The following is a 25,570-nucleotide window of genomic DNA, read 5'->3' as shown; positions in this document are numbered from 1 at the left end:
GGTCATACAAGGTTTCATTTTTGGGGGCTATCAGGAGTTTGAAGACCCCTAATCAGGAAACAAAGAATATGAAAGACAGGTAAGCATACATGTCCTGCCCATAGGGCCAACATTTTGTTAGACTTGCAGCAATAATGAAAAGCTGCAAATGGTGATACGGGGTGACAAGATGTAACCCAAACAGAAAACGCCTATCTGTCAGGTGCCTTTTTGGTGACTCCCTGGAAAGGGGAAGGAGTCTTTGATTTGCTTACACATTAGCCTCATCCTCTGAATCAGAAGTTGCCATCTCCCCAGTTGCCTGAACTGTTGTTTTTTTGTTGTTGTTGTTTTTTGTTTTTTAATTCTGCCTTCCTTGAGGTGGCCTTAGAGATGGAAAAACATCTGTACATAAGGAATTTCTACCCGCTTTCCCCAGTCGCTACAATATAGGTCCAATTGTAAGATAGTATTGTGATTTAGCCTCCCTGTGGAGGGCCAGGTTTCACCATCAGAGAGGGAGTATTTGGGATGACTTCATGAAGGCGAGGCTTTCTTCCTCAAGATCCAGGGGTCAAATAACTTCTAATTTCTTTCTTTTTTTTTTTTTCAAATAAGTTCTAATTTCTAAGAATGAAACCAAGAGGGGTCTGGGAGTCCACTCTAATAACAAAAATAGAGACAATTGCTTGTTGTGATCTTAAAACTTTTTAAACTATAATAACACATCATGGGAAGTACACAGATTGCAAGTTTTCAGTCATTAGTTTTCACAAGGTGATACATCCTGGTGCCCAGCACCTGTATCAAGAAGAAAAACAAATGTTGTCAGCCTTTTAATTCAGCTAGTTAAGCCTATACTTGTGGCAGCAGTCTGCAGTCCTTGCTGTTCCTCTACCCATCTTGCTCCCTGCTAATGTGCCTGGGATGGCAGCAGAGGATGGCCCAAGTACTTGGGCCCTGCCACCAATGTGGGCAACCTGGATAGAGTTCTTATCTACTACGTTCAGCCTGGCTCAGCTTTGGCTGTTGCAGGCATTTGGGAAGAGAGTCAATGAATTGAATAAAGATCCCCACTCTCTCTATCTTTGTCACTTTGCCTCTTAAGTAAGTAAATCTTTTCTTTTTTAAAGAAAGAAACAAATAGTAATATGTTACCAGGGTGCTTGCCAAGAGCTGTTACTACCAGGTCAGCTGTACTGACCTCTAGCACTGTAATTGCCCTATTGGATAGAACTTCGTGTAAACAGAATCATTCATTTGTGGTCTTCTATGTCTGCCTTATTAAAAGCAACATTTTTCACAACTGGGAGATTTGTCTAAAATGGTATATGATGTTGTAGATATGCATTGTATTTCCTTGTGTGGATGTGTCATTTTTGTTTATCCATTGTGCTCCTGATAAACACTAAGCACTTTTCTAGGCCCTTAACTTTTATCAAAGACTTATTTTACAAAAAACAAACAAACAAACAAACAAACAAACAAAAAAACCAAAAAAACCCACAGAGCATAGAAACACAATTTTTGTACTTGTTATAAAAATTATCATGAGGCCCTTGCCCATTATACTGTTTGATGAACTTTACTCATGTAGTTATTATTTACTTATTTAGAGTTTAGTGCCAGAGGAAGACTTTGTTTCTCTTAAGAAGTGGACAAATGTTCTTTCTTTTAAAGTGAGAGCTTACCCTAGGCTATCTTATTACAGAAAAAACCAGACAGCTTTATGCAAATAAAGTGCTTTTATTTTCAAATAAATAGGTTTCCCCACTGCTTATGATACTAATATCCCATGTGGGCATCAGTTTGAGTTCCAGCTGCTTCATTTTTGCTCTAACTTTGTAGAATGTGCATGGAGGAGCAGGGCAAGGTGGCCCAAGTACTTGGTCCCGGAGCTGAAGCACCTGGCTCCTGACTTGAGCTTGGTCCAGCCACATCTGTTGTTGTCATTCAGGGGAATCAACCAGCAGATAGATGTTCTCCTTCCTCCTTTTCCTTTATCTCTGAGCTCTAACTTTCAAAGAAACAAATAACTTTTTTTTTAAAGATAACTTTGAAAATTTCAAAATTTCAAATGAATTAAAAAGTTGAGACAATGATGGACTATGTCAATCAGTGTATTTTTCAAAGACCTCATAGTCTTTGGAGTGGCAAGATTGTCAGCAATTCATAACTGTTGAACTATCAAAGCCACTTGAGCAAGAACCTCGGAGCATACCTTACATCCGGGACCTGGGGAGGGTGGGAAATTGTATGGGCCTTCTCCCTTAATACCCCCCTTTAAACATGAAGGAAACAATATGGAAATAATAGTCTTACCCACTTTCCTATAGTCCTTGAACCTTTTTACCCTAAATAACTATGTAAAGGTTGTCAAAAATATAATAAAAAATTTTTTTAAAAAGTTGAGACAAAGTGATTCATTCTAGGAGTCTCCTCCCATGACTCAGGGTTGAGAGGTACTCAAGTATTAAAATGTCTCACTTGAGAGACACTGGTGTGGCTGTAAGCTTCCTGCCAGCTGATTCTAAAGGGAAACAGGAAACATCTCGGAAGAATTCAATCAGACTCCGAAAAGAGCACTTCTTAATGTGAGTCTCAGTTCTCTCAAGGCTCTCTAACAAAGGACTACCTCGATATCCATTGGCCAATAGAGTGATGAGCTTAATTAACTACTTCTTAATGATGTCCATCCAAAGGTATTAAACCAGGGGATGATTTAATAAAAAATTCAAGCAGTTCAGAGAAGGGACAGAGAGGAGTATAGGGAGAAGTCATCCATTAGTTGAAGGACCTAACCTAATCCAGTGGCAGGTTTTGTGTGTCTGGTGGCAGGTTGTCTAGCTATTTTTTGGATTGCTTTCCTCCATCTACATAATAGACACTGAGTAATAGAAAGTTTGGGATCATATTTCTTATAAAATGTGTAGAATGTTGTATATTGTAAGCTAAGTGTAGTACCAGTTGTTTGTCATAGCCAATTGAAAAGGATATTAAATTAAGAGAACTGAGAATCCTGAACAGGAAATGCTTGTCTCCTCTTTGAATGGGGCAAGATTACCCATAACTTAGTAGACAACAGTAACATGGCTGTAAGGATTGTAGGCTGAAACATTTTAAAACAGGTATGGCCAGACATAAAAACTTGCTACTTATTACCACATTCTTCTTAGATGCCTGGCCTTACAGTTACATAATGTCAAGCTCCTTTCTTGCCTTAGCCAGGCAAAATCTGAAGCAATTATAAATGCTTAATCATATTAGCTTTGCTCATCTTTATGTTTAAAATGTTTCCAGCTTCTAAAATACATATACACAAACATGCATGTATATATGTATACATATAATGTATATATGTGTACAATATAGGTATATGTATTTACAGCTTCTTTCCTTTACTTGGGTTTCCTTTTCTATTCTAACTGTAGATGAACCTTATTTTGAAAAGGGCCTCAAAGCTGTCTAGGAAAAAGATATTGTGTAAAAAATCTTTCAAAAGAATCAAGTATACTGGATGAGGAAGGTGATTGAAAATTGGCAAATGTCACACACTTGTCTCCAGTTCTTGACAGCATAAGGAACAAAATGCTCTCTTGAAAGAAAAGAGGATTACTCCATCTTTCCACCACCACCCTTGCTCTGCAGCAACACAATGCCTCTCAGAGGAACTGGTGGCTGACCTTTGACAGGGAGTAGAAATGGAACTGTGACTTATACAAAAGGAGGAAACCCAAACCTTCAACTTCTAGGGGCAGTGTGATGATTTTGCACATTTCCTCCCAAAAGTGAGGGTACCACCACATCAGCCAGGTAAGCCAAGCTTCTGGAGGCTACAAGCTGCTTCTCATCCTTAGCACATCCCATGACTGTTGTATGAGGACTGGTAGTAGCAGGAGAGAGGAAAGGCTCATGGGTGAGCTTCTTGCTCATTCTAAGAGTTTACTAGCATTTTGTTGATGTGCCTTCACTAAGGATGGAATTGCTGGGAAGGTACAGACAGGACTGCAAGGATGAGGTGGGAAGTCCAAGGTCATGGTCTTCAAAAAGAAGGGTTCCTGTTTTAGGGAAGCACTGAGGTTAAGCCAGACCTGGATTGAGTATAGGCTTTTGCGTTTTTTGATGCTTACCTTAACTCTTCAGTAGGAAATGAATAACAGAACCTTTCTAATGGGGCAAGATTATCTTCTCCTTCTCTCTTCCTCTCTAGCCTACTCTCATGCCTCTTCTCCAAGCCTGAAAATGACTAAGTCATGACAGGAAGGCCACAGTTGTTTCATCTCTGTATTTGTTTAGGTCATTCTCACAGTGGTAACCTGTATTTCTTTTTTTTTTTTTATCAATGTTAACATATATGTCAAAGTGAAACAAATAAGCCTGGTCTTTGCAGCCAAATGAACCTGCTTTTTCCTAAGTCAGCCATTTTGTATGATGCACTTGACCTTTGTGAACCTACATAGATGCATGTGAAGAATGGAGATGCTCATGCATGCCTCCTGGGATTTCTGCAATGATTAAATGCAGCCAGCCAATACAGCTTACCTGGGAGAATACAAAGCTGTCGTTGAGCAAATGCACACTATTATCATCAGATAATGGGGATAGGGAGAAGTGCATTCAATTTAGCAAGAATAGCATCTGTTATTGGAAACTTTGTGGGCTGATGATACTAAATCTGTGATAATATTCTCCAGCTTTCAAAATATTCTGTGGTCTCATTGTCTCTTCTGGAACCATAATGGTGATCAGAGTCACTGAGCAGTTGCTGAATCACTGGATTCAAAAGCGTAAGACAGCAAGAAGGTTGCTCTCCCTCTGCAGCTGGTGCAGATAAGTAGCAGAAATCCTTAGGAAAGAAGGACAATTGCTTTCCAGCCCGTGAGTGAGGTACACTTAATATTGGAATAATTTTTTAAATAAGAGTTTACCATCACTTTACAAATAAACACATTATAGTGGATTAGAATATCTGCTTTCACGGAACTCTTGAAAAGGACAGATCGTATGTCAGATGCCAAGATCCTTAATATACAGTTATTTGGCTTCTGCTCCCTGGAAGTGGGTCTGTACTTTCCTTAATGGAACCGTCACTTAGCCCTGTTGCTTTAATAACTCGGGCACACCTACACAATTGTCAACATATTCCACACATGTCCCAATTCAGTAGCTGCTTAATACTGTCTATCTCCAGAGCACTGAAATGGGGTTGAAAACATTTTCCTTCTCACAGGTTTGTTATTTTGACGAGTGGGGGAAGGATCCTAGGAAAACTATCCTAGAATGCTGAATGTGATTATCTGGCAAGAAAACTACACAGAAATTTAAAGGGGTTTGAAGAAAGGGGTGTGTGCTTTTGATTTGGGAGTCTTGGGAGGCAGAAAAGGATCTTGCATTGAGGAAATCTATCTGCACAAGTAGTATTTTTTGGAGAAGAGGAGCTTAAAAAGCATGGTACTTTAATTCAAAATTTCACCTATGCATTAAATTAATATAAACACACTATTTACAATAGCATAAAGCAAAGGAGTCAAAAAACATTCACCATGCCAAGCAAGGGCATCATTGTTGCCTGCTGGGATATTCCCATACAGAAGTTATTATGTATGTCTTTGTAAACATAATAGTACCCATCTTCTCATTATAGAATTGCATATATGGTAACTGCCAGTATCCACCAACTCTGAATCTATGACTCCAACTTACTATAGTTTGAAATTATTATTTGAAAATTGATTCTGTACAAAAGAGATACATTCTTTCTATCGTTATTTTCTCATTAACACTGCACAGCTATTTGTGTAGCATTTGCATTGCATCAGGAATTGTAAATACTTTGAAGCTGATGTAAAGTGTACACCAGGATTTGTGTAGGTTATGCAAATACTATGTTGTTTTATGTAAGGGATATGAGCCTCATTGGATTTTGGTATCCACAGAGAATCCTGGAATAAATTCCCCCATGGACACCAAAGAATATTGTAAATATAAATTTATGTCTTTTTTCACTTGAAATCGTAAGTATTTTCTCAATGTGTAAGTGCTTTTCATGAATATCATTCTTATAACTACATAATAATGCCCGAAGAATGACTATAACAAAAATATACCCAGTGATATCCATGTTTAATCATCTTGTGAAATGTTTATTTATTCTCAGTGTAGAGTTAGAAAGAGAGAGAGAAAGAGAGGGAGAGAGAGGTGGGGAGAGGGGAAGTGAGTGAGAAGACAAAAGAGAGAGTAAGAGAAATATTTCATCCACCGATTCATTCCCCAAATGTCTGCAACATCCAGGATTGGGCTGAACCCAAATTAGAAGCCTGAAACTCCATCCAGGTTTCCCACATGGGTGATATGGGCTTAGGTATGGTGCCATGTGCCATGACTTTCCCAGGCATATCAGCAATGAGGTGAGTTGGAAATGCAACCACTTGGATTTGAACTGGTGCTCAAATGGATTTTTGACATTGCAGGCAATAGCCTAACTCACTTACCACAATGCCAATCCCTGAAAACATTTTGATTTATCTTTTTAATCAGAATGATTCAGTGATATGTTTAGCATAAACAGTAAAGAGAAATGCCATCATCATTTAGTCTAGGATATTGACAAACAGTTTGAAAAGGTAACCCAAGTTTGCTCATGATAAATATTTCCCTCCATTTCAGTACTCTGGTGAATTTTAGTTACTCATAATTAAAATCCTGACCACTCTGTGGCCTCCAAAGTTGTTTTCTGCCATTGCTGTCTGTTCAAAGATGAGGGCTATCTGGTTACCATCTCCTTTGTTCCTGTTTGAGTTCTTTGATCGTATCCAGGGGTTGTATGGCTCGCCTGTTCCCCTCTGCATCCATCAATCTGTCCTGGCCTCACTTTCTACCGTTATGATTTGGACCTTCTCCGATTTTCTGTGATGCTATAGGTTGTGTGTTGAGGCCATCTCTTTCACAGACCCGTTTGAAGATGGTGTGTGTGATTTTGCATTTATGGTTTCATGTGACTTCCTGAAAAAGGAATTTCCAATTGCATATGTGTCAGACCCACAATCCATGGACTGTTTCTGACCTTTGGAACGAGCATCCTCTTACTAAGGTGTCTCTATTTCCAGAAAATCTTCTCTTTTCTTTATCTCAAATATTTTTGTGGTCTCCATTCTGGAATTTGAAGTACTGAGTTACAATCATGTGTGAGGTCACATGATTCTGATGGGAGGGAGATGTCCTGCTTATGTTTATGGCCGTAATAAATGCATGCTTGCTGAACACCTTACATACTCTCTCACACCAAGCTTTATTATTCTCTTACTATTTTCCTCCTCACAAATGTTTTAGAAGGTGGTAAGATGTGATAGATGATATTTCTCAAAAGTATCCAGATTAGCATGTCTGGTGCTACATGATTTAGATGCTTTACACTCCTCATCTGGAGCTGGAGTGAATTTCTGCTCTCAGTGCATCTATGTGGACATCAACTGATCAAGTATGGGAAAGTAATTTTATGTAACTTTTGTGTTCAGGTCATAAAAGGGTGTGCAGTTACTCATTTCATTGCTTACCTTTAGACTGTTCACTCATGAGGAGGACACATAGAACCGTGGTCAGAGGTGACATGAAAGCACTGCGTGGAGGAGGTATAGCTGCCAGTTCAGGTCTTAGGCAGCATCAACTGCCAGCCAAGAGAGAAGGGAACCCTTTGAATGATCCCTGCCTGCAGGCTTCAGGCTGACCTAGTTGGTGCTGAGTACAGCAGAGGCAGCTGTTCTCGTTGAGCCTTGCCCAAATTGCAATTAGTGAGTAAAACCAATGTTTAAAGGCACTGTACTCTGAGATTGGTACACAGCAGATGATTAGGCAGGTGCTGAAAGCATTTCTTGCATTATCTTGCTAAGGACACAAGACCTACAGTAAGCAAATGCCTTGTAAGCAAATGCCTTGTCCTGGAACCCACCTCCATGGTTCGCCAGTTGTGCCTTCATTCAAGCCATGTCTCCTTTCCTGGGGCTTTGATTTGCTCAAAGGCACATAGTGCCTTCCTGAAACTCCCAACAGTCAGCTGCATTCCTGACACATCCTTCCATCCCCAGCACCCTCTCAACACTGATACATATCATGCTTTTAGTTTTTTTTTTTTTTAAGATTTATTTTTATTGCAAAGTCAGATATACAAAGAGGAGGAGAGACAGTGAGAAAGATCTTCTGTCCCATGATTCACTCCCCAAGTGAGCACAACGGCCGGTACTGCACTGATCCGGAGCCGGGAACCAGGAACTTCCTCCAGGTCTCCCACGTGGGTGCAGGGTCCCAAAGCCTTGGGCCATCCTCGACTGCTTTCCCAGGCCACGAGCAGGGAGCTGCATGGGAAGTGAAGCTGCTGCCGGGATTAGAACCGGCACCCATATGGGATCCTGGTGCGTTCAAGGCAAGGACTTTAGCCACTAGGCCACGGCACTGGGCCCTCATGCTTTTAGTTTTACACTTAAGGAAGGAGACACAGACAGGTTGGACTTTAGCTTTAGAAAACAATTAAGTGTTAAATGTCTCTCCTCATGGTTCATTATTCAGTTTTAGACTGTTCTTCCATTGCCTTTCTTTTTTAAATGTTTATTTATTTTTACTGGAAGGGAGATCAGATTTATAGAGGGAAGAGGAGACCGGGAGAAAGAAAGTTGCTGGTTCACTCCCCAAGTGGCCTCAATGGCCAGAGCTGTGCCGATCTGAAGCCAGGAACCCAGAATTTCTTCACATCTCCCACATGGGTGCAGGATCCTGAAGTTTTGGGTCATCTTCTGCTGTTTTCCTGGGCCATAAACAGGAAGCTGGATGGGAAGTGGAGTAGTAAGGGCATGAACTGGCAACCATATGGAATTCCAGTGTGTGCAAGGTGAGGATTTAGCCATTGCGCCATCACATTGGGCCTCCTTTATTGCCTTTCTAAAGTCTTTATTTAAACATCTTTTTCAAGGCAACACCATAATGTTTAATCTGATATTTGTGTATGCATGTGTGTGTGCACACATTTCCACACTGCATTGTACTCTCACAGACAGGAGGCCTCAGTCAAACATTTCTTTTGCATCCTTCTCAGCATCCTTTAAAGTGCTAGACATGTGAGGGGTCCGCAGTTGAATAAATGTGAAAAGTCATCTCCAGCATCCACACAAGGTACTTTCATAACCACTTAAGAAACAAACAAAACTTCATAAACACAAAAGTTAAACCTTGCGAATAAATCTATAAAGGCTTGAGGCAAGCATTCATGATTTTCTTTTTTTTTTCTACGTAAAAATAATCTTACTTTTAAATATATTATTCAAACCTATTACAAGTTTAAATACTTAGGTATACCTTTTAAAAAAGCTTATTTTGTTACAATTTGGCCCCTTTGTTGGCCTGCTGCATTTGTGAGGCTAGAATCTTTTTTTTTTTTTTGAATTTGTTTTGTTTTGTTAGCAGCCGAGATATTTGAATGAAGGCCTCATATTGATCTCACTTATTGCTGCAGGCTCCAGCTTCAAATTGAAATTTGATCAATATGGATTGGAGGCAGTCTGGAACATTAAATAAGATCTAGTTAGACTGATATGTTTTCTTTTGCTTTATTTAATTTGCAGGGGCAGGGAGGAGGATGGATAGAAGAAAGATGGGTGCACAAATGCATCAGTTGCTAGGATGAGCTTGATTTGCTCCCCTATGCTGTCCTCTACTCAGTGGCCCCAGCTGAGTGATAAAGTCTTGGGTGATGCCATCTACAATTATTTCATGTACTTTTGGCCTAAGTTCAGATGATAAATATTGGTACATTTTATGATGTAAAATACATAAACCTGATAAAAATATATTAAAAATGTTAGGTTACATTCTAATTTTTAAAATATGTATGTACTTAAATGAGAGCTTCTGTCCATTGGTTCACTCTCCAATGCCCTCAGCTATTGGGGCTGGGTTTGGCCAAAGTCTGCATCTGGGAATTCTGTCCAGGTCTCCTATGTGGTGGCAGGGATGAAATCTTTTGAGCCAACTCCTGGCACATACAAGGGTGCACAAGAGCAGACATCTGGGAATGGAATCTTGTCTTGAATCCAGGCACTTTAACATGGGATGTGTTGTTTTAACAGGTGGCTTAACCCCTAGTCCATATGTTCACCACTAGGTTGTATTTGTTAAGAGAAGAAAAGACATTTTAAGGGCCTCAGCTAGGAAATAACCTGGGGAGGTCATTATTTAATTCACCATCAATGCCCATCTCCTGAGCACCTACTGTGAACCGGGCCTGAGGACATTAAAATCGAAAACATAATGTCACTAGTCTCAATGAGCTTACAGTCCCATGTACCATTTCAAGGCAGTATTCTCAGAGAAAGACACAGGGCTGAGAAGAGCTGCCAAGATGTAATCTTGTCTGATGTGACTGTTCTCATAGCAACACTACCTGGTAGTATTGCTGAATATGGGTCTTACCACATTTTTGAGTTAATAAGTGGTTTCTCAATATAAACTTCTTAATGTGGGGGATCCTTAATGTCTGCAGGTCCCCTAAGCTTAAGATTAATTTTGAGGAATAGTGTAGCTAACTGGCAAAGGAAAAAAATGCTGTGATAAAAATATCACAAAATAGAAGTGGGAGGGCCAGGGTTCCTCATTGTACAGAGTAGGAAATGAAGGCTCCTGACAATGAATCATTGAACTCCATCAGGGTCCATGGATCATGTAAACACATTCCCTTATGCAACATTTATAAATGAGGGTGATTTCCTTGGCAGACACAGTGGCACTGTGAATACACTATAAATAAAATACAGCTACTGCCTTCAAGAAACTTCAACTAGAAATTACAGCAATGTATAAGGAAGAAAATAACAATGGCACATTATTCTACCATCCTCTGAGTTCAAGACTTTTTTTTTTTAACTTTATGGATTATAGAATAAACTTTATGGGTCCATGAAGTAAAACATCAACATTGTCAAACAATAACATCACTGCTCCTGTTTTCTTTGGGGTTGCTTTTGCCAAATATGATTGCTTTTGAAATCATGATGGGTGTATGTCTCAATATGCCCATCATGAATAAAAATGCACATAATATGCCTAAAATGATGACTATCACAGGTTAACCTAGCCTATGTGAAATTAGCTCAGATTGCGTACATTTGCCCACAGTTGGACAGAATAATCTTTAGACTCTTACTTTAAAACAGTGTTGGATGTAATGTGATCTATTGACAACTGAGTGTGAACAATAAGGGTTGTGTAAGTGGGCTTCTGCACCATCATTAAGCAGAATATCCTGGCTGGAACCATTGTAATTGGAAACTATCATCTGTTTTTCGTAGCCCATTGATTTGTTTTAAAAATAGGTAGTTACCTAGTTGCTTGTTTTAGAGGCAGAACAACAGAGAGAAGAAACTGAGATGGAAGGAGATCTTTTCACTTTTTAGTTCACTCTCCCAATGGTTACAGTAGCCATACTTGGGCAGGGCTGCAGCCAGGACTTAGGGCTCCTTTGAGATCTCCTACAGGAGTGGCAAGTGTGCAAGAACTTGGGCCACCATCTCGTACATTCTTGGGGTCGTTAGCAGGAAGCTAGATTGGAAGCAGAGAAACATGAGATTCAAACAGGCACTCTGTGGTGGGATACCCATGGTACAAGTTGTGGCTTCAGCTGCTGTGTCACAAAGCTGGCCCTGCCAAGTGCTGTAATTATTATTATTTCGTGATACAGTTCCATAAGCTCATAGTATTTCCATTATCCCTTCCCCAATCCCACCCCCCCCAGTTCCTCTATATCATTACTAAAGTATAGTTCTTCATACACAGTTATATATCCACCACTGCGGGTATGGACAATGGCAGAGAGTCCAGCATCCTATTATCAAGATGTAGTAAACAGTTTCACTCTAAGTCCATCTTTGTCTGGAAGTAGAAATGCATACTGCATTCTATCCTCACATCTGGATAGTTAGTCTCCATTTCACAGCTTCTGTACATCCCCTCAAATGAAAAGTCATAATACAAAATCAACAATAGAAAGAAAAATAGAAATTTATAATGCCATGAGTTAAATAACAAGTTACTAGATATGACAGTCTCCATTACACAGCTACTATACATCCCCTTAAATGGAAAGTGCTGTAATTTTACCTCTTCTTTCTCTAACAGTTGAGTGTGTGATTTGACCCTAATCTGCATTTCTTTTCATCTCATAACAGAAGTTTATTCCATTCACATTTATTTCCACTAGTTATGCTTGTCTTCTACCATCCTCTTTAACATTCTGCTTTTCGTTTCATGTCACTTGAGAAAAGGATTTCAGTTTTTCTATTATTCCCATTGAAGTGACTTAGTGCTTACTTGTTTGTTCTCTATTAGTACTTACATTTAAATTATTCCAGAATTTATTGGGATCAATTTTAAAATTTCTAACAGTGTTAAGAATGAAATGTAAAAATGTTAGCATATTGTTTATGCAAACTTCAAGGGGAGAAAATTAATCTCTGGTATTATAAAAGAATATTGAAATTAGTTTACCCCAGTGATTCTCAACCAGGGGCCATTTTTCTCTCCGGAGATATGGGTAATATTTAGAGACCATTTTGTGGCCACAAGTGAACATACTACTGGCATCTAGAGGGCGGAGACCATGATACTGCTAAGTATTCTGAATTGTATAATACACTCCTAAAGATAGTGGGCATTTCGTAGGGCAAATGAGGCATTAGATAGAGTACACATGTGTCTCATATCACTCTGCCTTGATTCAAGTCGCAATTCTACCCTTGGTCCCAGCTTTGTGCAAATGTGCCCTCTAAAGATCAGCAGAAGATGTTGGCTCAAGTGGTTGGGTCTCTGTCATTCACATGTTATACCTGGATTTACTTCTTAGCATCCGGTTTCATCCTGATGCACTCGCAGTGGTTGTAGACATATGGGGAGTAAGCAGGAGGGAAATCCATTTCTGTCTCTCAAAGTCTGCACCTTTCAAATAAATTAATTTAAATCAAGATAATGGAACTGAATAAAGAACTCAGAAGTTAATCCATAGGCACAACATCCTATTGATTTTATAAAAGGTGCCAAAAATACACATGTGGAGTAAAGATAGTCTTTTCAATAAGTGATGTTGGCAAGTGCTATATACATATGTAGAAGAATGAAAGTAGATCCCTACTTTTTGCAGTATACTAAAATTAACTCAAGATAGACCAAGATTTTATATTTAAACCTGAAACTGAATTTGTCAGAAGAAAACATAGGAGAAGCACTTCAATATCTTGGTGCAGGAAATTATTTTTTAGATAATACCCCCAAAGCACAGGCAACAAAAACAAAACAAGACTTGGGATTAAACTCAGAAGCTTCTAAACAACAGAGGAAATATTCGTTAGAATGTAGAGACACAAGACAGATTGGGAGAAATTATTTGCAGGCTACTTATCTGACAAAGGATCAGTATCCAGTATATAACAGGAACTAAATAAAAACACACAGAAACAACAAAGATACAACCAATCCAATTAATAAATGAGTAGACAACCTGAATAGATATTTCCCCAAAACAGAAAAAATTACAAGTTGTAAAAAATATCCACACACAAAAAAATGCTGCATCTCACTAGCCATCAGAGAAGTGTAAATCAAAGCCACAATGAAATGTTACTGCATCTCTATTAGAACGGCTATTATTTAAAAGACAGAAAGTAACAAATACTGGCAGAGAGGCAGATAAAGGAGAATTGTTTCAGTTGGAGGGCATGTAAATTAAAACAACCATTAGGGAAAACAGTATGAGGATACTTTTAAAAACTAGAAATAAGCTGCTGAATGATCCATCGTTGCCACAAATGGGTGAATGTTCAAAAGATATGAAGCCAGAAAGATATCTGTCCTACCTCGCTTATTGGAACAGTATTGGCAATAGCCAAGAAATGGAATCAATCAGGGTGTCCTTTGTCAAATGAATGTTTAAAGAAAATATGCTACATAAAAAAGTAGTACTATCTGGCCATGAAAAACAGCATTATCTTGTCATTTGTACAACACATGGGTGGAACAGGAGGACATAATGTTAAGTGAAATAAACCAGATGAAAACAAATACCACATGTTCTGTTTCATATGTCAAAGCAAAAACGCAAAATGAAAATAAAAACAGAGATAGTAGAGGCTGGGAGGGATGGGATGGGCATAGAGGGCATTTGGATAGCTAGTACCAAGGGCAAGTTAGTGAAAAAGTAAGCTGCAGTGTTGCCTATCAGAGTGGGGAGACCACAGTTCTTAATGGAGTGTATGTTTCATGAGAAATGAAGACTGGAGCTCTGAGGTGCCATTCATAAAGCAATGTCAAACAAAGGCAAATGCAGATTAATCTGGTTTGTTCAGTGCACATTTTAACAATCTATTGAAATGTCAAATGTTAGCCCAACCATAGGTAAAATTATTGTTATTTAAAATATGTTTTTCAAATTAACAAAACAAAAAAAGAATTGTCTAGCCCAAACTGTTGATCACACCAAAGTTGAAAATTCCTGATTTTCACTTTTGCTTGATTACATTTGTTAGGGAACTGTAACCATCACAAATATTTTCCCCCTTTGCTTTCAAAACTGAAAATAGAAAGTGCTCTACTTGAATGTGTCATTGTGTTCCTTTTGTGTTTTATTGGATCTCTTTTAATTTGTGGCATTGAAAAATAAATGAGTTCTTGTGGTGAAGTCTCTTTTAAACTCTGTATTTGCTCTTGGATGCACCATTGGTGAGGCATGCTACTTCTTGAGGATACACTGAGGCAGGCCGTCACCTGTCTGAACGAATTCTGTGATGATTTTCAGGCCTGTCTCTTAACCACAGCAATTCCCTCCTCCAGTCATCCATGTATCTACACTCTGAACTTCGCCTGGAGGCAGGTCAGACACTGCCTAACACCTAAGAATGCGTGGATGGATGCAATCTGAAACAGATGTGGCTGTGGGGCTCAGAACATCTCTCTGGGACAAGGCAGTTCAGTCTGTGTAGTAATACCACAGTTGAATTGTTTTCTACTGAAGCAGAGAGTAAATATGCTAGGGAAGTTTCCAGCCAGATTGTTATTAAATTATTATTTCTATTTTATATCTTCTTTCCATCATTGTTATTAGTGGTAATTATTTAATTAACCATGTTTTAGTACAGAAGTTCTCAACCACAGCTACACATTAGAATCACCTGGGGAGCCACTAAAAATACTGTTGGGAGGCCTTCTGTAGACCAATTAAGCTAGTATATCTGGGCATAACAATGAGGCCTGGAAGCGTTCAGGAGATTCCAGTGTGTGGTCTCATTCGAGAATTCGATGATTTAGTGGCTGCATCACTCAGCACTCATTCTTTTGTACCAGTGCTCTCCCAGTCTTCTTCCTTAACAAAAACCCATCAATCTTCTTTGGGAAAGTAAAACCAAACTCCAAAATGTGTTCTTTCCACCAAACAAACCAGCAAACATGTCCCCATTCTTACTTACTTCTTTAATTACATTTTAATTTCAGTGACCTATACATGATCATGCAAAATTTGCTACCATGGCCAACTGTAAATGTACAGCTTCATTGTGTTAAGTAAATGTTGCACAACCATCACTATCACCCATCTCTGTAATCCAGCACTCTTTCATCCTGCAAAACAGGAGCTTGAACCCATCCTTTGGGTGAGCGGGCACTGTAGGTGCGATGCTCACGTGGGCACACCTGGAACTGAGGAAGAAAAACAGGCAGTATGAAAAACAGGTCCAGGAAAGCTGACACAGCTCCATACCTGCTCCTTGTAGATTCTTGTAGATCATTCCCCTTACAGTCTCTATGAATTTGACTTTTCTGGGGACCTCATGTATGTGAAATATCCACACAGTGTGTTTGCCCTATTTATATATATGACATATGTATGTGTATATATGACACGTCACGTGTATATATATGACATTTGTTCTCTCAATTTGTTCTAATGAGACATCAGTAAGCCCTTTGACATAGAAGCACACATTCTTTGCCTTCTTGAATGAGCATTTTGTTTCTTTTATTTTTGCTCTTGTTCTCTTTGCTCGGCCATCTCTTTACATATATGATAGAGAATCTTGAACTTGATCACACACTCAATTCACCTGGGGATTTTATTTTTAAATTGGCAGAGCCTGAGCCCACTCAGTCTAATTAAAATCTTACACATTGGGTGTGGGATGCCAAGGCATGTATAGTATTTTAAAGTTGTCCCGATGATTGCAATGTGCGCGTAAATATGGAAACTGCAGCTGTGTTAGCATTCTGCTGTCTGTTTTCCATATCTCCTGTTGTTCTTCATTTTCAGGTGTTCCCATTGTGCATCAAACCTACACTCAGAGGCTGTCCAAGACCTGTTTGAAGCTGCATTCCCCTCCATTTGCTGCCTCAGTTAGGTAAGTTTGTAACTCTCTTTGAAGTGTTTTGGTGCACCCCAAATCTTAACCTACTGTTGCTTTCATATTTTCAGCAACACTTTTTTGGTAGATATTATTTTTGTTGCTTATCACAGAGGCATTAAACACATTCTGGATTCATACTTGCTTTTGGAAATAATATTCTCAAACTAGGTTGTACATTAGAATCAATTTGAATCATACTTCTAGAGTTTCAGATTTAATTATCCTGTGATTTAAAGATATAAAAAGTGCTTTTTAAAGGAATTTTATATTTTTACTTGAAAGACAGATTCACATGCACGCACACACACACACCACCATCACCACCACCATCACCACCACCATCACCATCACCATCACCACCACCACCCCTGCCTTCCATTTGCTGGTTCACTCCCAAAATGGCCACAACGGCTGGAGCTGGGCCTGTTTGAAACCAAGAGCTTCTTCCGGGTTTCATATGTGAGTGCAGAGGCTAAAGTACTTGGGCCATCCTCTGCTGCCTTCTCGGCACGTTAGCAATGAGCTGAATCAGAAGCAGCTGGGACTCAAACAAATTCTCAAGTGGAAGCTTAACTTGCTGTGCTATGGTGTCAGTTCTCCCATAAAAACAAACAAACAAAAAAAACCTGCTTCTCTTATCTTGCTAATATGAAATCAAGATAGAAAACCATTGCTGTTTTTAGGTTTTTTTTTTTTCCTAGTGTGTGATCATGGTATTAGTGTTTGAACTTCCATTTGAATCATAGTCGCTTAAAGGGCTTCTTTTAAAGAATGTTTCAAGTGTCTATCTCAAAGGCAGGACAGAGACAGAGGTTCTCCATTGATCAGTTCACTTCTGAATTGCTCACAACAAGTGGAGCTGGGCCAGGCTGAGGCCAGGAGCCTGGGACTCAATCTTGATCTCCCATGTCAATGGCAGAGACCCAAATTTTTGAGCCATCACCTACTGACTCCAAGGATGAACATTAGCAAGAAGCTTGGATTGGAAGCAGAGTCAGGAGTTGAACTCTGACACTGTGATAGGTGATGTAGGCATGCCAAGAAGAGTCTTTATTGATGCATGAAATACTCACTCTTGGGAAGGCTTCTTAAAATTAGAGACCCTCTTCCAGAATTCCTGATTCAGTCAATTTGAGATGAAGTTTTATATTTTGCATTTGTAATGATTTCATAGCTGCAATTGAATGCTGCTAGACTTGAAGACTCTACTTATGAACTACTGGATGAGGATGTTGGGAGACATGAATCACTGAGCGCCTTTATCAGTCCTCTAACCCTATCCCTCCTAAAAGATTGGCTTTATCAAATCATGTGTATTTTCTGTGCATGCATCTAATTAGAGGACTTCAGACCAAGAGAACCCAGGATCTCAGACTCACACGGGTCTTTTTGGAGAAGTATTTGGCAGGGTACCTTATAATGGGGTTTAAATGTCCCCTGCCAAACTCATGTTGAAAATAAATGGGCATTGTGATGGTGTTTAAAAAAGGGAGGCCTTTGGGAGTTGACTAGGTCACAAAGGTTGGGTACTCTTAAATGTGTCTGGGCTGTTACTGAGGAGGTGGGCTCCTGATTGAAGGATGAGTGCAGCCTAATTTTCTCTTCAGTCTCTCCCATGCTCACCTGCCCATCTGTCTGCTAGGATTCAGCAAGAAGACTCTTACCAGAATCCAGTTTCATGACCTTGAACTTCCTGGCCATCCAGAACTGTGAGTCAAACTAACTTCTCTTGTTTCTAGTTTGTTGTTAACAGTAGAATATACTTGGAAATAAGCATTAAAAAATTTGCCTTCCCTACACTACCCAGGCCCGCCCAGAAATTCACTCTCAATAGTTTACATGCTGACATGTTCATTTGCAGCAGAGATGAAAAGAAAGATAAAGCCAAAAAGTGGGGAATTGGAAAGCTACTACTCTGTGGGTCCAGGTCATGTACGGGGCTATGGAAGGTAACTGGTTGTTGACGTGTAGAAATGCCATTTCTACTTGGTGTCTCTGTTTACCTTGAATTTGTCAGTGTTTAAGCCTTCTGCAAGCCAGAAGATGTTTGCCTTCAGGGAGGCCTGGGTTTCTTAGAACTGAGACCACTCTTTATTGCCTTTATTATACTTCTTAATTGTAATGTTTTCATTTCAGTGTGGAATTATTTTGCTTTTTTGTGGTTACTTTTTCCACTTTCTAAACCTAATCACCGTGTGAGATGCATTGAAACCTAACTGGAAAATATGTATTTTTTTTCTTTGATTATAGCTTTGGTTTCTCAATATGGGTCATCACTTGTGAGCTGCAGAAAGCTTGCCTGTTTCTAGTGGTTTTTCTCTACTTTTCCAGTATTGCAGACCAAGGGTTTGCTCAGATTATGTGCCTCTCAGCGTGTGCGTGTGTGTTGTGTGTGTGTGTACATGTGCCTGCATGCACTCTATTTCAAATTTCCTAGAAAAAGGGAGAGATTTATTTTTACTTCGTTCCTGCTTTTCCAGAGCGGATTTGCAGTAGCCTGGAGAAGGGGATGTAGGGAAGATGTAAAATTCAGTGGTTATTGCATCCAAGGACTTTGCCTGCGGGTTCAAAAACTAATGACTGTTTATGGCACACAGATAACACTCGCATATCACTGCATATTGTAGTACACAGAAGCCCATGGTACCACAGTGAGTTAAGAGTCATTCAGCCAAGGGTTTACAGTACTGGGCTGGTTATTTATGCTTACAAAATAGCAGGTGGGGTTACAGATTTGCTGGCTGGTTTTCAGCCTGCCTTTGATTCATGCTGCCCTTGTGGGTGCCTTCATCTTATTCCCTAAGTAAACTTTTCCTGCATGGTTAGCAAGGCAGGATGGGCAAACAGAAAAGCCAGGGACACACAGTTTAGATAGAAGTTTAGATATTCAGTGTTTCAAGTTTTTCTGGAGGCACAACCTTCTGTTTGAATTATTCACGTATGCTGTCTGAGAAAGCAGTCATCAATGATACATAAACAAATAGGCATGGTTCTGTGGAAATAAAACTTACCTACAAAATTGGAACACTGACTCTGGAGATGGTCTTTTTTCCATGCTGCTTAAGTGAGCACTGTCAATTGAAAAGTCTGCAAAGTGCATTCTTTTCTCAGTTTCTAATTTTATGCAGAATTGTCTGCATCTATTTGTTGTTTCAAAGGTGACAGTGGAAGTGCACCAATCACCTGCGCTCAAGACTCTCTTTCCAGGAATTCCCCAATGCCTGATTATTGTTAGGTTCAACATCACGTTCTGTGACAAAGATACTTTTGCCTTTTTATAAAACTCCACCTTGATATTTAGATTCAAAAATATCCAAAGTCCTGTTTTTTTTCTTTTCAAATGATTCTCCTGTCATCTTTAATAGCAAAACCCTACTATTCTTCAGTGCAGTCAGGTTTAAGTGAAATCTGAATTTCTTGAGTTGACTCCATGTTGTTATTGTCATATGAAGATTTTTATAGATAGAGAAAAAATATTTCTTATGAGTTCTGAAGCTTAAACATTTGTATCCCTGTGGCCCCATTAAAGGGATGCTAAGGGCTTAGCAAGTGCTCTCTCAGGAGTGTGTTGACATTTCTAATAAATTCTGAATAGATGAAGCTGTGAGCCACTCCCTGGGTGAAACTTTCAGCAGTGAATATAATATGGCTGCTCTGAGATGGTGTGGATATTTCAGGGGCTGTAAAGTGCCGTCCCTTGCTTCTACAAGTCTGTCATGAAACTGGAAGAGGGAGATGTGGCAATATTATTTGATTGCTTTGATTCATTTTCAATATTTTAAAGGCTTATTTATTTATTTATTTGAAAGGCAGAGTGACAGGGAGGGAGAAACAGAGAGGACACATAAATCTTCTGTGCAGTGAGATGCCACTCAAGTGTCTGTAATAGCCAGAGATGGATCAGTGAGAAGGCAGAAACCGGGAACTCCGTCCGGTGCTTCCACATGGGTGTAGAAGCCCAGGTGCTTGGGTTCCTGCGTCCCATGTGGGAGAGGGCCTGTGTTCCAGTCCAACTCTGCTTCCAGAATGGCTTCCTGCTAATGCACATGCTGGGAGGATAGCAGATCATGGCACCAAGTGCTTAAGCACTTGTTTCCCTCAGGGGAAACCTGAATTGAGTTTTGACTCCTGGCTTTAACCTGTTCCAGTTTTTGCTATTACAGGCATTTTGAAAATGAAATGGATGGAACAACACTATTTGTATCTGTGTGTCTGTCTTTCAATGTTAAAAATTCAAAATGATTTGAGTGTAAAATGTTAAGTGCTCTAAGAGAGGGGCGCAAAGTTGGATGAGTAGGCCCTCACCCCTCTTCTGAACAAAGGAAATTTCATACAGGCTGCCCAGAACCAAATGTGTTTAACTGACCAAATCAAAACTTACCGGATTTTTCTATGCAGATTGGGGAGTAGTGATAGAATGTATAAAACAATGAAACATCAGAATTGCAGATGGGTGTGGGGTACCTTGGGAAGCTACACTTTGGTGGATTGTTAGCATTTCCACACATTGTATTTGGTTTTCCACTATTCAGTCAACCCCAAAAGCTATGGTTAGGAATTAGTTATAGATCTTGCTAAGCTTCAATTTTGAATTACCTGTGCATTATGAACTCTTATTTAATTACTATGTCTTCAGCACCGAGGACAGTGCCCAACATAATGTTAACACACATGTAAGTATGAATGGATTTCAATTGTTTTTGCACTCAGTTCCCTTGTCTTTCAATTCTGTTTTCTGTGAACTTTTGATGTACCATGGATCCATGATCTTCAGCAGGTAAATGAATATAGCCTTTCTCTTAGGTGATGGTACGGCTTTAATATTCTGTACACAGCCATGAAACTCTTGTCAGATGATACTGTTGGTACTATGTGGAGCATACAGAAGAAAGATATCTCGCTGATAGTCTTGGTAATGGAAGTAGACTGGGTTAGGAGAGACCCCATCTCACTATTTGAAAGTATCTGGGGCCCCTTTCCTTTGTTTTTCTCATACCCTTTGCACACTTACCCCCCCACACTCTAACACATAGACATTGTACTGAATGAAATCAATCACTTGTCTCTGCTTTATCATCATACTACATGATTACAGGAGAATTATAGATGACTGCATTGAAGGTGTTTCCTCTCTGATCCCTCTGTTTCGTTTTGCCAGTGATTCCCAATGATGCAGCTTATGGTGTGCTATGAAAACACTTCCTAGTTTCATCACTGACAATAAACTGGGTGCTCTTTAAGGGGTGCTCAGAGCAGGCTTGGCAAATGCCTTGTTTGGCAAATGCCTTGTTTGACACACAAATCAGCTTTAAATGGTGAAGAAGGATTGAAGACCTCTCCCCAGGTGAATGATTTTATATAACATTGATTTAAATAAACTGGGCAGCAGTTTATTTAAACATTAAAACCTTGAATGAAGTAGCTTAGCCTGAAGAAAAACGTGTCAAATAAAGTTGTTAGTACAGCTCTGAGGACTTTGTAAACTGTCCAGATGTATTTATTAAAAAAAAAAAAAAAAACTCAAGAAAAAAGAATAGGAAAGGGGAACGTGGGATTTGTCTCCAGAAATTATAGTTTCTTTGAAAAGGGGACTTCGGAAAGTCTTATTTTCCTCTCCCAGAAGTATTCTTTGCCTCATGGACTACAACTGAAACATTATATGCTGTAATTCAGATTCTGATAAAAAGATGAAATACCTGTTTTTTACCCTTCATCTCTGTGCTTTATCATTGGTCTAAAGAGTCATTGTCACTGACAACAAAGGAGTTGGAAGAGATGGGAACATTAACTAATTGCATGTCAAATTAAAACTCAGGGACAAATAGATAGTGCTTACCTTTGGAGTCATGAGATAACAGTAACAAACCATTGTACTGTGCAGTTGTGCACAGCTCCTAAAGTATAGTCATTTCTGTTTGATGACAAAGCCACTGGATTTCTCTCTCATTGTCTTGTATAGCTTAGCCTTGGCTCTATAACCAGAGTGAAAATTTTGTGAGAAAAAGTGACTTATGACATTGACACGAGCATCCCATATGCGTGCTGGTTCAAGTCTTGGTTGCTCTTCTTTCATTCAGAATGTCTCTTTACTTTCTGAGGAAAATAACAGAAGATGAATTCACTATGTGGTCCCTGCCAGCCACATTGGGGAACCAGTTGGAGTTCCCACATCCTACTTTTTCAGTATGGCCTAGAACTAGCTGTTGTTGCCATTTGGGGATTGAGCCAGTAGTTGGGAGTTCTTTCTGTAACTCAGCCTTTCAAATAATTAAAACTTTTAAAACAAACAAAACATAGATGTCCCTTCAAAATCACTATTACTTAATTTCCTAAGATTTAGAATGAAAGAGAAGATTAGTAAAAAGGAAAATACAAAATTTTAAAGCACTCTTATTTTAGTTGAAAGGCCAAGAAACCAAAAAGACATTTCTTATCTTCTGATTCACTCAGTAAGTACCCTCAACAACTGGGGCTATGCCAGGCTGAAATCCAGAGCAACAACCTCAACCCAGAGGTCCTCCATTTTGGTGACAGGGCCCCACATAGCCATTGCCTGCTGCTTCCAAGGGTACATGTTTCAAGGGTAACAGGAACTGGGCGTGTAGTTGGGCCCTGAATCCAGGTGCTCTGATATCAGTTGCAGGCATCTCAAATGATGTCTAGAGGCCTATCATGGAAAATATTAAATTTATTTAAAAATAAGATGGATTATTCATAGCAAGTATCTCAATGCTGCAGTGAGCAAATTTGATATAAAGTATGCCCAAGGAGCCTCTTCTATTTCATTTCACCTCAGACACAGAGAGCTTGCATCTGCTGATTCACTCCCCCAGAGGGCTATAAGGGCTGGAGCTGAGGCTGGCTAAGGCCATACTTGGCCTGGGACTCAATCCAGGTCTCTCACATGGGTGGCTGGAACCCAATTACTCAAGCCATCATTGTTGTATCTTACAGTATGGAATCAGGGGCCAAAGATGGGAATGTAACCCAGGCACTCTGATGTCAAGTGTGGGCATCTTAGCTGCTAGACTAAATGCCTGCTCACAGGCAAAAGCTTTGAAATGAAAATGAGATGTTGAACAGTCTTTTTTTAATACAAAAAATAAGGTATGATTGTGAATTTTTGTCTTACACGGCTCTCCTGACCTGTATAAATCCCATCACATGGGCTAAAGGGTTAAAGAGGTCTAGATATGAGGCCCAAACATGGATTCTCTTACCCCAAAGTATATAATACAAATTCATCCTCATTTTACAATGGTGTCAGGTTACAGTGCAGATTCTGGAGTTAAAGGTCAGGTGGAATTATAGGTCATACCCTCGGGATAGGTACAGGTGGGCATCTCAGGAGCTCAGACATTACAAAAAGAATGCCAATATTTTGGCTGAAAGCAGTATTTAAACCCTAATGAGTATACCTTGGCTGCTTGTTCACTCATTTTGCACCCAGACTGGCAAAAAAGCTCGACTTGTCCATTTGTTGGGCTGCGACTTGGATGCATTCTTTGGCTCTTCTGCATTCTTCACCTGGCCGTGCCCTGTGTTGAGCTTCTGCTCATGTCACAGACTTCAGCATTGCACCTGCTTTTCCCTGGCTTTCAAACCTCCTGGCTTTCCCCATCGTCATTGGCTTTACCTTTTCCACCTGGCCTTGACAGCTTGCATCAGACCTATCCTACAATGCTTATTGGCTCTTGATTAGTAAATTGCTGTAGACAGCATGTGGTAGTGTTATGATGCCAGTCTGTTCTCAACAAGCGTCTAAACTCCTCTGAAAAAGAAGAACCATAACCTTGCTAGTTTTCTTGAGCCAATGTCTTCTCCAGTACTAGGAAACATTGCACATGACCCAGAGCTGACTGAGTGTTGATGGTGCTCTCTGGTATGATTTACTGTTGTTGGTAGCTAGACATGGCCTCAGCCCACATTTCTTCTGATTGAAAAACAGCCCAATACCAGGAAAAATGGGATGACTTGATGCTGGACAATATTGGTTTGAAACTGACTTCTGCCAGGGATTTTCCTCTTTGAATCTCAATTTTCTCTTCTCTGAGAGGAGGTTGCTTGATTTTAGCTTGATTTTGGAGGTGCCTACCTTCCACATTGGAGTGCCTGAGTTCTAGTATAAGTAGTAGTAGCTCCTGATTGTTCCAACCCAGTGGAGATTCTAGGAGGTAGTAGTGATGCCCCAGATGACAGGGTTCCTGTGGCCTCCAAAGAGACCTAATTGTACTCCCAGCTCGTGATAATAGCCCCAATAGCCTGAGCTGTTACAGGCATTCAGGGACTGAACCTGAAGACTGTATCAATCTAGCAATCAATGTCTCAGTCAAATAAATAAAACGTAGTTTTAGAATTTTTCTGTGTTGTTGATTGCAAACAATATCCCAAGCCACTTCCTCACATATAAAGAAGTGAATGTCATATATTGGGCCCAGCGCAGTAACCTAGTGGCCTTACACACACTAGGATCCCGTATGGGTGCTGGTTCTAATCCCAGAGACCCATTCAGCTCCCTGCCTGTGGCCTGGGAAAGCAGTAGAGGACAGCCCAAAGCCTTGGGACCCTGCACCCACATGGGAGACCCGTTACAGCCACTTGGGGTATGAATCAGGAAAAGAGAGATATTCCTCCTCTCTGTTTCTCCTTCTCTCTGTATATCTGACTTTCCAATAAAAGATAAAATAAGCTTTTTAAGAAAAGAATTGTCATGTATCATCAGAGGTGAGGGGACCTCAGTCGTTTAGGTCCCTAAAACCCCATCCTTTTTATTAAAAAGAAATTTCCATGATACAGTTCCATGGGCTCATGGATTGTGCTTCAGCCCTCCCCATTACTCCTTCCCTCCACTGCTTCCCCTAGAGTATTACAATAGGATAGTCCTTAGGCAACAGTCACAAGTCCATCATTCTGCTATTTAAGTGTATCATGATATTTCTTTATTTTATTAATGGGGAAGTTCTTGCTATCCCAAGAGGTAACATTACATCAGTAGATTGTGAAATTGATAAATGGAGCCATACCACATTCTTTAACTTAATCCAACTGCAATGTTTCTTTTCCCAAGTAAAAGGAGGACTGCCAGAAAAACAGTTAACTTTACCTGGACAATACTGTATTTTCTATGTTTGTCTATACCTACAATGCCATGATGTACTTAAATAGCAGAA

This window comes from Ochotona curzoniae, unplaced genomic scaffold (genome assembly GCF_017591425.1).
Source record: "Ochotona curzoniae isolate NIBS_2020 unplaced genomic scaffold, NIBS_Ocur_1.0 scaffold_4701, whole genome shotgun sequence".
NCBI lineage: Eukaryota > Metazoa > Chordata > Mammalia > Lagomorpha > Ochotonidae > Ochotona > Ochotona curzoniae.
Note: the sequence above shows the minus strand (reverse complement) of the source record.